This window comes from Homalodisca vitripennis, chromosome 2, assembly GCF_021130785.1.
Source record: "Homalodisca vitripennis isolate AUS2020 chromosome 2, UT_GWSS_2.1, whole genome shotgun sequence".
Taxonomy (NCBI): Eukaryota; Metazoa; Arthropoda; class Insecta; order Hemiptera; family Cicadellidae; genus Homalodisca; species Homalodisca vitripennis.
In genome coordinates this window covers 162,738,204-162,748,952 of record NC_060208.1, presented here as the reverse complement: position 1 = coordinate 162,748,952, position 10,749 = coordinate 162,738,204, and the positions used below count along the sequence as shown (strand labels likewise).

At 31.0% G+C, this 10,749-nt stretch overlaps 1 pseudogene; it reads right to left on the bottom strand.

Moving 5' to 3' along the window:
• Positions 1–6,199: 6,199 nt before the first annotated feature.
• LOC124355881 lies at positions 6,200–7,657 on the bottom strand (annotated as a pseudogene).
• Between the last annotated feature and the right edge of the window lie 3,092 nt (positions 7,658–10,749).

Sequence of the window (10,749 nt, the reverse complement as noted above, 5' to 3'; positions counted from 1 at the left end):
AGATATAATTATTGTGAACAAATACTCAATACAGATTCAATTTAATTAAAAACATAGTATCTTTTTTCTTTTCTAAATGTAAGAAAGAAAACTTAAGCAATTAATCCAAAGGTATTTAAGGTAATATACTATGGCTGAATATTCTAGGAATTGTAGGCTGCGAAGTTTAATTTTAAGCCAGCTCTACTTTTGAAGTGCAACACTTTTTGTACTAAATTATAATAATACGAACGTTCCTTTGAATCATGCAGTATAATGATAAATTTAAAATGTCTGTTATTTTACAGAAATCTAAGACCGTTGTTTTCATGGTCGTTAAAATAACACTAAAAAATTTACAAGGTTTCATATAGGCTATATGACTAGAAAAGCAATGAAATAAACGTTCATATTAATGAAACAGTCATATCCAAGCAGTTAAAGACTCAAAGAACAGGCAGTCTTTATGAACCAGTAGCCCGTCACACGTTTTCGACTGATGGCATTGTTGAATTAAGCTCCAGTTCTCCTTATTGCATCGTTTGGAATCTGATGCTTGCACAGACTTGACTTCTGGAATCAGAATATTTCTAGTGTATTTAAAAATAATAAAAGTGTATACATTATAATCTACTCTTTAGCATATAATAAAGTACTAGCTCAAAGAAGTAAAGGTCAGAATAATGGTAACAATTTATAGTTATTTTAAGGGCACCACCTTATTTGCATTATGTTGGGGGTTAAATTAGGAAATTGTCGCTGTATGCTTAGTTTAGTTTAGCTCAGAGTAGCTATAAAGGTAAATTATCGGAGTTGGCTAAGATCATCTTTACAATATATCTATTTGGTTGTGAACAGGATGATTAATACTAGGCATGGTAGGCCTACTTACCAGTATGATAGGATTATATGAAAAAATAGATCCAAGTGAATTGCAAGTGATTTGACAATAAGATCATTTGGACGTAATTTTAGATTAATCAAATCTTAATTTAATATTTAGCTTCATACAAAGATAAAATGAAGATTATCAAAAATATTCGCAGAGTTTTAATGCTGTAAAAACAAAATATGATAATTAACTAAATATATATAGAACTTGGGAAAACAAAAAAATTGTTTTGATAATTTTCAATAAAATTGAGACAAATTAATTACAGTTATGCACATCAATTACAAGTTATACAGATTAACTTGTATTATAAACACAAACAATAATAACTTTTTCATTCCAAGATAATTACTGTGTGGCTACCGAGAAAGGAAAATACAGATAAATAAGGTAAACACTTAACATTCTAATCTTACACTATACAATGACGGAAGCTCCAGAGATGAAAGTTCAACGCCAGTTCAGAGACTTCCTTTTAAAAGATCATATTGTTAAATATGTCCAAACCATGTGACCTCATTTATTTAACCACATGCAATTATAATCCATCTTAAATGTGGTGAATTACATGACTTATCGGTTTTTGTCTGATAAGGTCCAGAAAGTGATAGCGTCAAATCATGGTCACTCATCTCTCCTATTTGTGAGAATGCTTGTAGTGCTAGATATCAAATATGCTAGGGATGCCGATATCAGAACTGCGCCAAAACTCCAGTCGTCGATCCGAACCATTTCTTCAGGGAGAATAATATAAATTTAGAATATAAATATCGTTAGTCACTCATGTAGGCTAACATTCTTTAGCCGTAATAGTCTATTAATCCGATCAGGACTATGTAATCGATATCTTAATAAATAGCTGATTCGAAGCACATAGTACGAGTAATCCAATATAAATGGTAATGAAGTGTTTCCTTAGATGTATCATATTTTGACGAATATAAGTATTATTACTAATAAAATTAATATTAAATTTTTATTGGACTAAAGACAGAAGTTTTCTCCTATGAGCCTTAACTGTAATACTTAAATGTAATATTGCCCAGTTTATAAACTAATCTTTTCGGTGGTGCAAAACTGAACGTTCTTTCAATTATTAATGTTGCACACTAGATAGATGAGAATCTTTTACGTAGTCCAACACACAGTCGAAGAATAACTTAGAGTTTTACTCAGTAGAGATCATCGGAGGTTGACGAACGTCAATCTCCAGTTTTTGGCAACAATCACCGGTAAGCCTAGCTAGAACTTTAAATAGTTATTCGGGTGCTATTGAGATCTAGCATGATATCTGGGAAATGTTCACCACTACACATTTTATGTATTTGAACTGGTAAAAAGGTTTCAAGAGAAATGTGAACAAATAGACTAAAATTTATTTTCCATTTTATCAGGAAATAAATCATAAATGTTGTTATCACAGAGACCACACCTTAATAGTGCGTAACATATTCCCAAAATATAAACATACCGTAATAAAAAATATACATTCATACAAACATAATAATTTGTATGAAACTCATATTATAAAACTATTATTATTAGCATGTAATTGTTTAAAAGTGTATTTGTACTTTTGTACTTTCTGGAAGCGTACTACAAAAGTATCAACCGAAATACTGAACTTTTGTTACGGCAAATAACACATAACTTCATTATATATATATATATATATATATATATATATATATATATATATATATATATATTATTAGAGTGCAGTTAAAGAATTACAGGCGTTGTACATCTTAGATCTTAAAGCCATTTCAGGTGTGCTATTACCTCTGTTATCACAACACACACACACACACACACACACACACACACACACACACACACACACACACACACACACACACACACACACACACACACACACACACATATATATATATATATACAATATTTCTGCAGTTAGAGACACTTCAGTGTAAAGGAAGAATAAAAAACATTATTAACTCAGTCAAACTAACAATTTGTTTGTTTACTATCCATGACCCCTATGCATGTAAGAATTCATTATTACAACCATAATTATGAAAGTTATATAATTATAACAGTTAAAATTTATTATAAGCTTGCTATACCATCTAATAACAAAAATGAAAATTCATAATAAAAAAGCGTCTAATTATCAACTTTGTGATTTTAATTTTGTAAATTTATACAGAAAAAAAGGTTATAAAACTAGTGAGTCGACCATTGTCTTTGATTCGACTATTTATGCAAAATGAAACGGGTGTCGAAATTTAATGTAATTTTTATTCAGAATATGCTTTATGAAAACCAAATTAAATAAGAATACAAATTGTAACCAGCACTAAAATTATGTTTCTTCAGTCACACCTGGCGCCTGCTTATCTAAACAAGCAGACCGCATGACAGTAGCGATAACTATATGCCACGTGTAGCCGAGCAGGGCCCGCGCACCTCGCAAGTTGTCCAAAGGTTGTCAGTACTTTTAGCGAGAGATTCATTATGATCATTGAGTTTTAGCCTTAAAAAATATCACTACATGGTAAATCCAATGTCATGAAAACTATAAAAATTCAGGCTCAGTCTTATCGCATTCCTTCTTATTTGTACAAGAAATTCTTTATAGCTTGCTGTTCATAAAACGTAGAATTGTAATTATTTAAGACTTGTTTGAAATATTTCAGAAATAAACATCACTTATAAAAACTGTAACAATAAACATGTTTATACATTCTCGTGTAATGAATTACTAGTTCGGATTATTTTAAAATGATTTTAAAATACATCTTAATGTTATGATTCGATACCAATATATATGAAACCTAGAGTACAGGCCTACTTGAATTTTTTAATTAATAATGATTTCTTTCAATAGAATATAGAAAATGGTTCGTATATTCACACGAAATGGAAATGTCAGGAATTCGATTGTCAAAAGTCAACGTATGTAGCTGTCACCAGGGGCATTCCTCTTAAAATCCTATAAGCTATTTTCATAACAAAAGTAATTTATCATAACATAAACCCTTGTAATTTCAAAAAAATATATAAACTTTGTTTTGGAGAATACTGTACTTTGAATACTACAATTTTTGCAAAATAATTTTAAGTGTATTTAAAAAATAAGAAGTATCCTTCGTACCGAATAATTAATTTAGGAATAGTATAAAAGGTTATACAGTTTATAGGAAACAAAATATACAAATTAATAGTGTTCCGAAAAAGGTCAATACACCTGAAAATGATATAAGACAGAAAAAATAACTATTGTAGGTTAAACATAGTTCCTATATGGGTTTGTTTTATTTCTGTCTGCGCAAAGAGGGGTTTCATTAAAAAAAATCATATTCTTAATCGGTTAATACGAATAACTTGAAACTTTGCATTTCTGTTATGGTAATCAATGAGAGAGTTATAAAATATTAAATAAACGTAATCACTTTATGTTTTGAAATAACGACATTTAATTCTTTAAAATGATTTTCCTAAAGAAATTTAGCTGGAATTATATTTTGTCGTACAATTTAAACATCAACAAGTATCCTATTTGAAAGGATAATAGTATCTCGGACATGTAGCGTCGTTACAAAATACTGTATATTACGTTATATGTTATAATCCCAATTTTGCATGTGCTGGTGTGACGTATGGTGTTATTGTGCCCTATACTATTTTATTAATTTATATTTAATTTACACTCGTATTTTATTAATACTCAGTGTGTTCCAGTTTTATAAGTACTGACGGGATCTTGAAAACTATAAGAGACAAAAACTACACTATAATAGACAAAGTTATGCGTAATAACAAGATCAGCAAATTAATGTGGTCAAGGTGATTTTTGGTTGCGCCGCTCACTCACTGAACTCAAATAGCTGCTTTTGGTTAAAATGATCAAACAGTCATAGCTCTCATATTATTACCAATATTGAGACGTGTTTTACATGAAAACTGCAAGAAATATCTTCTAGTTGAAATATGATAACGAACAAAGGTTCAAGACCAGCAAGCAGTTGTTATATAGTTCGTAATCAATATTTTTTAATGTAATGACTCATTTTAAAGAAATAACATTTTCACTTATTTCAAATATACCATATATATTATACTTTCATCGGGTTTTACATAATCCATAAACATCCGTCTTTGTATGTTTGAGTGAAGGGAATGTTTATTCTATTTTAGTTTTAAAACCTAACTAATATTTGATTACACACAGTGATGGAATCAGCCGTTTGGTAAATCATAGAAAATATCATTCAAGGTCGGTCTAAAAACGACTGTTACTGACATTGTTGTGATTATTAGCTAAATATTACGTATGCTACAAATTGTATAATGATTAATAATTTTATAAAAAATAGAAATCGTCATATAAATATAATTAAACAATCTAATTATATTTGATCGCAGTTTAGTTTGCTCTAACTAAAAAAGTCCGCTGGCCTGCACGTTCACGAGACTTGGCACCAATGGATATTTTTATTTGGGAATAAGTCACCAGCACAGTTTATACGCGCAGAGTAACAAGCGGTGTTGAAGTTGTTGTGGATGTGTGTGATTAAAACGCGTTATTGAGTCTTTTTGTTTACATTCCTATTAACTAAAACAATTGAGTTATTTACTATATTCTTGTTTGGTTAGAATAAACTTTGTTGCGTTAGAACTTAATTAGGTTGTTTGAGTATTTTTATATGTGTTCTGGTAGGTTTTACAATCATTACAGAACTATCATCAGAACGGCAGTAAGAAATGGTGTAATTTTGTGTAAAAGTGGCGGTGATTCCTCAAAATTTCCAGTTCCTCAAAGCAGTGCATTCCTGTTAATAAATCTGAACAATTACACCTCATAGAGCAGGTAATTCGGATAGCAATATACTTTTTGGTTCTCTGTACACTATATGTCTGGTGATTTTAGCAACTAAACACTTAATTAATATTTTTTAAATTCTGGCTTGCTTTCGTTCTTATTACAAAGACTTTAATTGCCTAGTCACATAAACCATTATCATACATATTATCTACATCTGCCGTAACTTTTAACAACCATTCATCTTTGGCTTCATACAGCTGACCGAAGACAAACGGCAACTATCCCGAAACATATCCCAAAGTGAAAAATAAAAGGCATATAGGCTAATAGTGTGAACATTAAAATTATTAAATTATTATTATTGTGCCTGATGGCCGGGCTCATTGAAAAATTAGGTAAATTAAGTGTGTAATGGATTGAAATACGTGCCTTAAGGGCAAATTGTATAAAACTTACTTTTAGTGCTATACTATTTAATTTAACATTATATAAATCTGAATAATTTTATAAGGCTAAAATAATATTATTGATATAAAATTTTATAAATTTGAATCGACTTCAAGCACTTCATTACCAATAATCTCCCGTTGAGGTAGCCATTTCCTTATCACTACGTTTGATGGAACTTCTACAAGGTTAGATTCATACTTGAAGATGACTCTTTGGGGAAATGAAGAAAACGCCTTCAAGAAGATACGGATCACGTGATCAGGGATAGAGGATACTTGGACCAGCGAACCGAAACTCACCATAATTACACCTTGTGGTGACTGGTCTAAAATTCGCCGCAGGTCCTGCAATACAAATATACATATTCAGAATATACGAGTAGTACTAAATAAAGTAGACGAAAAAGAGTTGGTTTAGAGTAGCGTGTGAAATAAAAAACAAAAAATAATATATTAATAATTTAATGTAATCTATGACATTCCTAATTATTTAATTGTAATTTATTTAGTTATTGATTTGTGGCCTTTAATAATAAAATTCGTTACATTAAATTGGCAAGTTACACTTTTTAGTCATAAAGAAAAGAAATAGTTTATGTACAGAAATATGTAATAAATGTATACACAAGAATTTATTATTTTTAAATTATTTTATTTAAAGAAATGAGTATCAGTGTGCAATGCTTTGATGGCTTAATTTAAACGATTGACATGATCACTTTAATACCTTTGGCAATTTATTGATGGTTTACTTGTATGAATGCCTCCAATCTCAATAACGTTGGGGGGAAATGGACGACTTTTACCAAGAGAAATATGACTATTCACGAACAGACGTGAACTGTTTAGAATCAGTTTGTGAAGTTGTGGAGTTGAGGAGCCGTAGTGTTCGGTGATCAAGGTTTGTGATTTGGGAATTGCTTAGTATTTGTGAACCAACTTGGCAAACACCTGAACAACAAAATTGTGTATTCTCTGATATAAACTCATATTTGGAGAGAGGTCCAAGAGATAATTTGGAATGTAAGAGGGGTTGTCTGGAAGACCAGTCCGTTCAGAGAGCCACGGCAGAACACTACTAGTGACAAAGGAGATTAGAGGTGCGTTAAATTTATAAGCGAAGGGGACAAAACAATCTGCAGAAAACGTTTCAGTCATGACTAAGTCAAAATGTTCAGTGGATTCGAAAACTTGCTTGACATTCTCATCTAGCAGGACGTGTTTATACACATTAAACTCGATGTCCATCATAAATATCGAAGTTTTGAAGGGATTCGACATAGTGCTCTTGATTAGACCAATGCTAAAATTGCTGACAGTGCGTGGCCACCTGTGAGACACATCGATTTCTCGCAAGTTCGGTATGGGTGATTTGTGTGGAAAACAAGTAAAGACGGTGAGCTGGCGGCCTCTGGCGGCAAGTTCCTCAAACAGAGGCTCCATGACAACAGTGTGGCTCTTTGCACCACTCACTTGGAATACCAAAATGCGCGCGCTGTCAACATTCCACACAGCGAGGCATAATGCCATGAAGTACAGGCACCACATCTACACAGAAAAAACAATATTATGAGATAATATATATAAAATATAAAATGAGTATATAGGCATATTATTTTAGGTTATTGTTATGACATATTTAATCTGAATGTTTGATTTTTGGATTGTGATCATAATATACTTACCAATAAATGTAAAATATAGGTTAATTTTGATAAAAACAAGCGGAAGTAATATATAAAGTATAATTTTTGATAATAGGCTTTAACAATTATTTTATATTAGAGCAGAGCATAAAATATGTTCGTCTAGCTCCAGTAACAAGATGTGTTTTCAATCCGAAAACAAGCTATTTTATTCACTTAGCTCTAAAGAATTAATTTTCTCTCTTATAAACTTAGAAACTTTGTTACACATAAACGTATCGTATACCAAATCAACCTAAATGTAAAGGTTTTTGTTTTCTACTACATACTGTCATGTTTTTGTAACATTAATTGCACTTTTATAGTTTAATTCAGTTAAATTATGACAAATATTTGTGTATTTTAGTTTTACAGTAACACCTATAACAATTGAAATAATAATTTAATCCTATTTGATTGTGTGTGTATTCTATTCGCATCCCTTTTATTCGCAAATTATGTTTGGAACTGTTGTGTACCACTTTCATTTTTGTGGACTTATTCAAGCATTTTCTAGTTTTTATGTAATCACCATATGTGTGACATCTATTATGTTTAGTGAATCATACATCTTGCAAACAGTTTGTCTTGCACACCTATTATCTTAAACTGGAAAACTTTTTGTTTCTGAAATTATGAAAGTTTTGACAATGTTTGAAATTATAAATTGTAAAGCATAAACAGACAATTCCTTTAAGAAAATTACTAATTTAACCAAGATCACGAAGTAAGTCATTCATCTCGAGACCTATAAAGATATTTTGACTGACTAAAATCCATGACCAAGTACAATCCATGTTAACTACTGTGCATTAGAATAACTGCGATCGTAAAGTGGTGAAAATCGCCTATAATTTAAAAAAATAATGGTCAGAGAAAAGATCATTCCCAGAATTTTTCTAAAACTGATCTCTGGACTTCACGATGAAACTTCTGATTTAACAATTAAAATTGAACATAAAATTAACATTATACTCTTTTAGTATTGCATCCCATCGTTTGCTAGTGAACAAGTGGCATTTTATGAGCTCATTTCAGCTGATAGGTTCCCTAACTGGAATTCTCACTGTTGTTAATAATGGACTAACATCTTTGAGAATACAAAATATAAAAAGACTCGATGTTTAATAAGCCGGAGAATGTTTGAACTTAATAAACACGCTCAGCATCACCGACTGTAATTATGTGATAGGTTATACATTTTTAAGAACTTTATCACTCCCCTAATACCATATAGGCCTATAAAAAAATTACATCTCAATCAAGTGTATATTTTGCAGAATAATCCGCTTTCTTTGCCTTGTATTATTTCTTATGTAAAACAGATAATTATCTAGAAAAAGTTTAGAACACTGGCGAGTCACCCCCTTCACACTTTGCTTAACGTTCAGAAATTGTTTATGTAATTGTTTAGATATTTTAAAAGAAAGTTTTCTCACGTTAGTACATGAACTCATATTTGTTGCAACACTACAAAAATTACTAGTAAATGTTATAGTGAATTAAATTAAAAATAAATTGTAATGAATAATTTACTATTAAACATGTCTTCAAAGTATTAATGTATTAAAATTTGTGCTCAATATGTCGGTTGACGTTATCAATTGTTAATTAAAATTTTAATCAATTTGATGAGATCCTGTCACAAATAAAATATGTGTTGGTTCATTTGAGGGTGTTGTACCTGTATTGCCAATCTAACCTATTATTAATTCCTCTCACTGCAGCCCTTGCTCACAATACAGTATAATATTTCACAACCTTAATCTAAACTAAACCAACCTTACAAACCTTACAGGACCAAAGATAAAACAACATAGAAAAAAGGATAATATCTTACAGAAAGGTAGGTGTTAATACGTATTAGTTTTGTGGCCGTTTCAACCAAATAAGTATCGCTTAAAATTACAAATATAATCAACCGCTATTGTAGAACTTACTCCATAGTTTTACAGTTGTTATAACAAAACATAGTTTGCTTTTGGGTATTAAACTCTATCGGTTGCACAGAATATCAACGTTTCACTTTTATTATTAAGAACCGAATACAGGCACTGCTTGCATAACTGATTGCAGTTTGTTATTTCGTATTCCAGCTCAAAGTAGAATCTTCCTGAGAAGGTCCAATGCAGTACGTTAAAATAAAAGCAATAAGACAAGGCGTGTATCCGGTTATAAACAACACGTAAAGCCTTTAACAGTCTTCTTCAGATTGTTCCCATTGTCATCACATCTATCATACTTCATAGTTGTCACATAAATCTTCAATAGATTGAGCACCCTTTTAATTTATATATGCTTCTGTGTATCAATGGGGCAGAATACATCCATAACCCCGTGTACTCTCTAAACATGGTTCAAGTTACCGCGTTGATACGGTAGAGTAAAAGAAAGGTAGTCGCTTCTGCTTGAGCGATCTTCAAATTCACAAGTTACCTACTACACTAGGCGTCTACGAAATACGGTTTTGAAACATAATTTTGGAAAGATATACACCATTACAAGAAAGGAAAGCTATAAAAGGAACAACTATATTCTCAGCATTTGAAATCAAGTTATTGCTTCTTTTATCAGAGAAATATGTCTGTGTTTATCTTTTTCTTTTTTTAGAAGTGAAAAGTGATTTAAACAATAAAGTAATCATGAAAATAACCTATTTTACATAAAAGTACGACACAGACAAAGACTCGTGGAAAATTTGGCATGATGAAAGACGAAAAACCAAGTTCAAGAGTAAGCTCGTTCAAGTTCAAGCAATAAACCTGACGTATATTGCTTGAGTAAATGGATCTGAGAAGTTACAATTAACTAACAAAGAAGTCGTAATATATGACCCCATCTGTCTGTATTTTTGGTTATATTCTGTGCAAAAATTGGGTTATAGGCATTGATGGAAAACCCATTCCCTTCCGTCTTCTACTTATTATTTCATACCCATATGTTCGTGACTTTCAT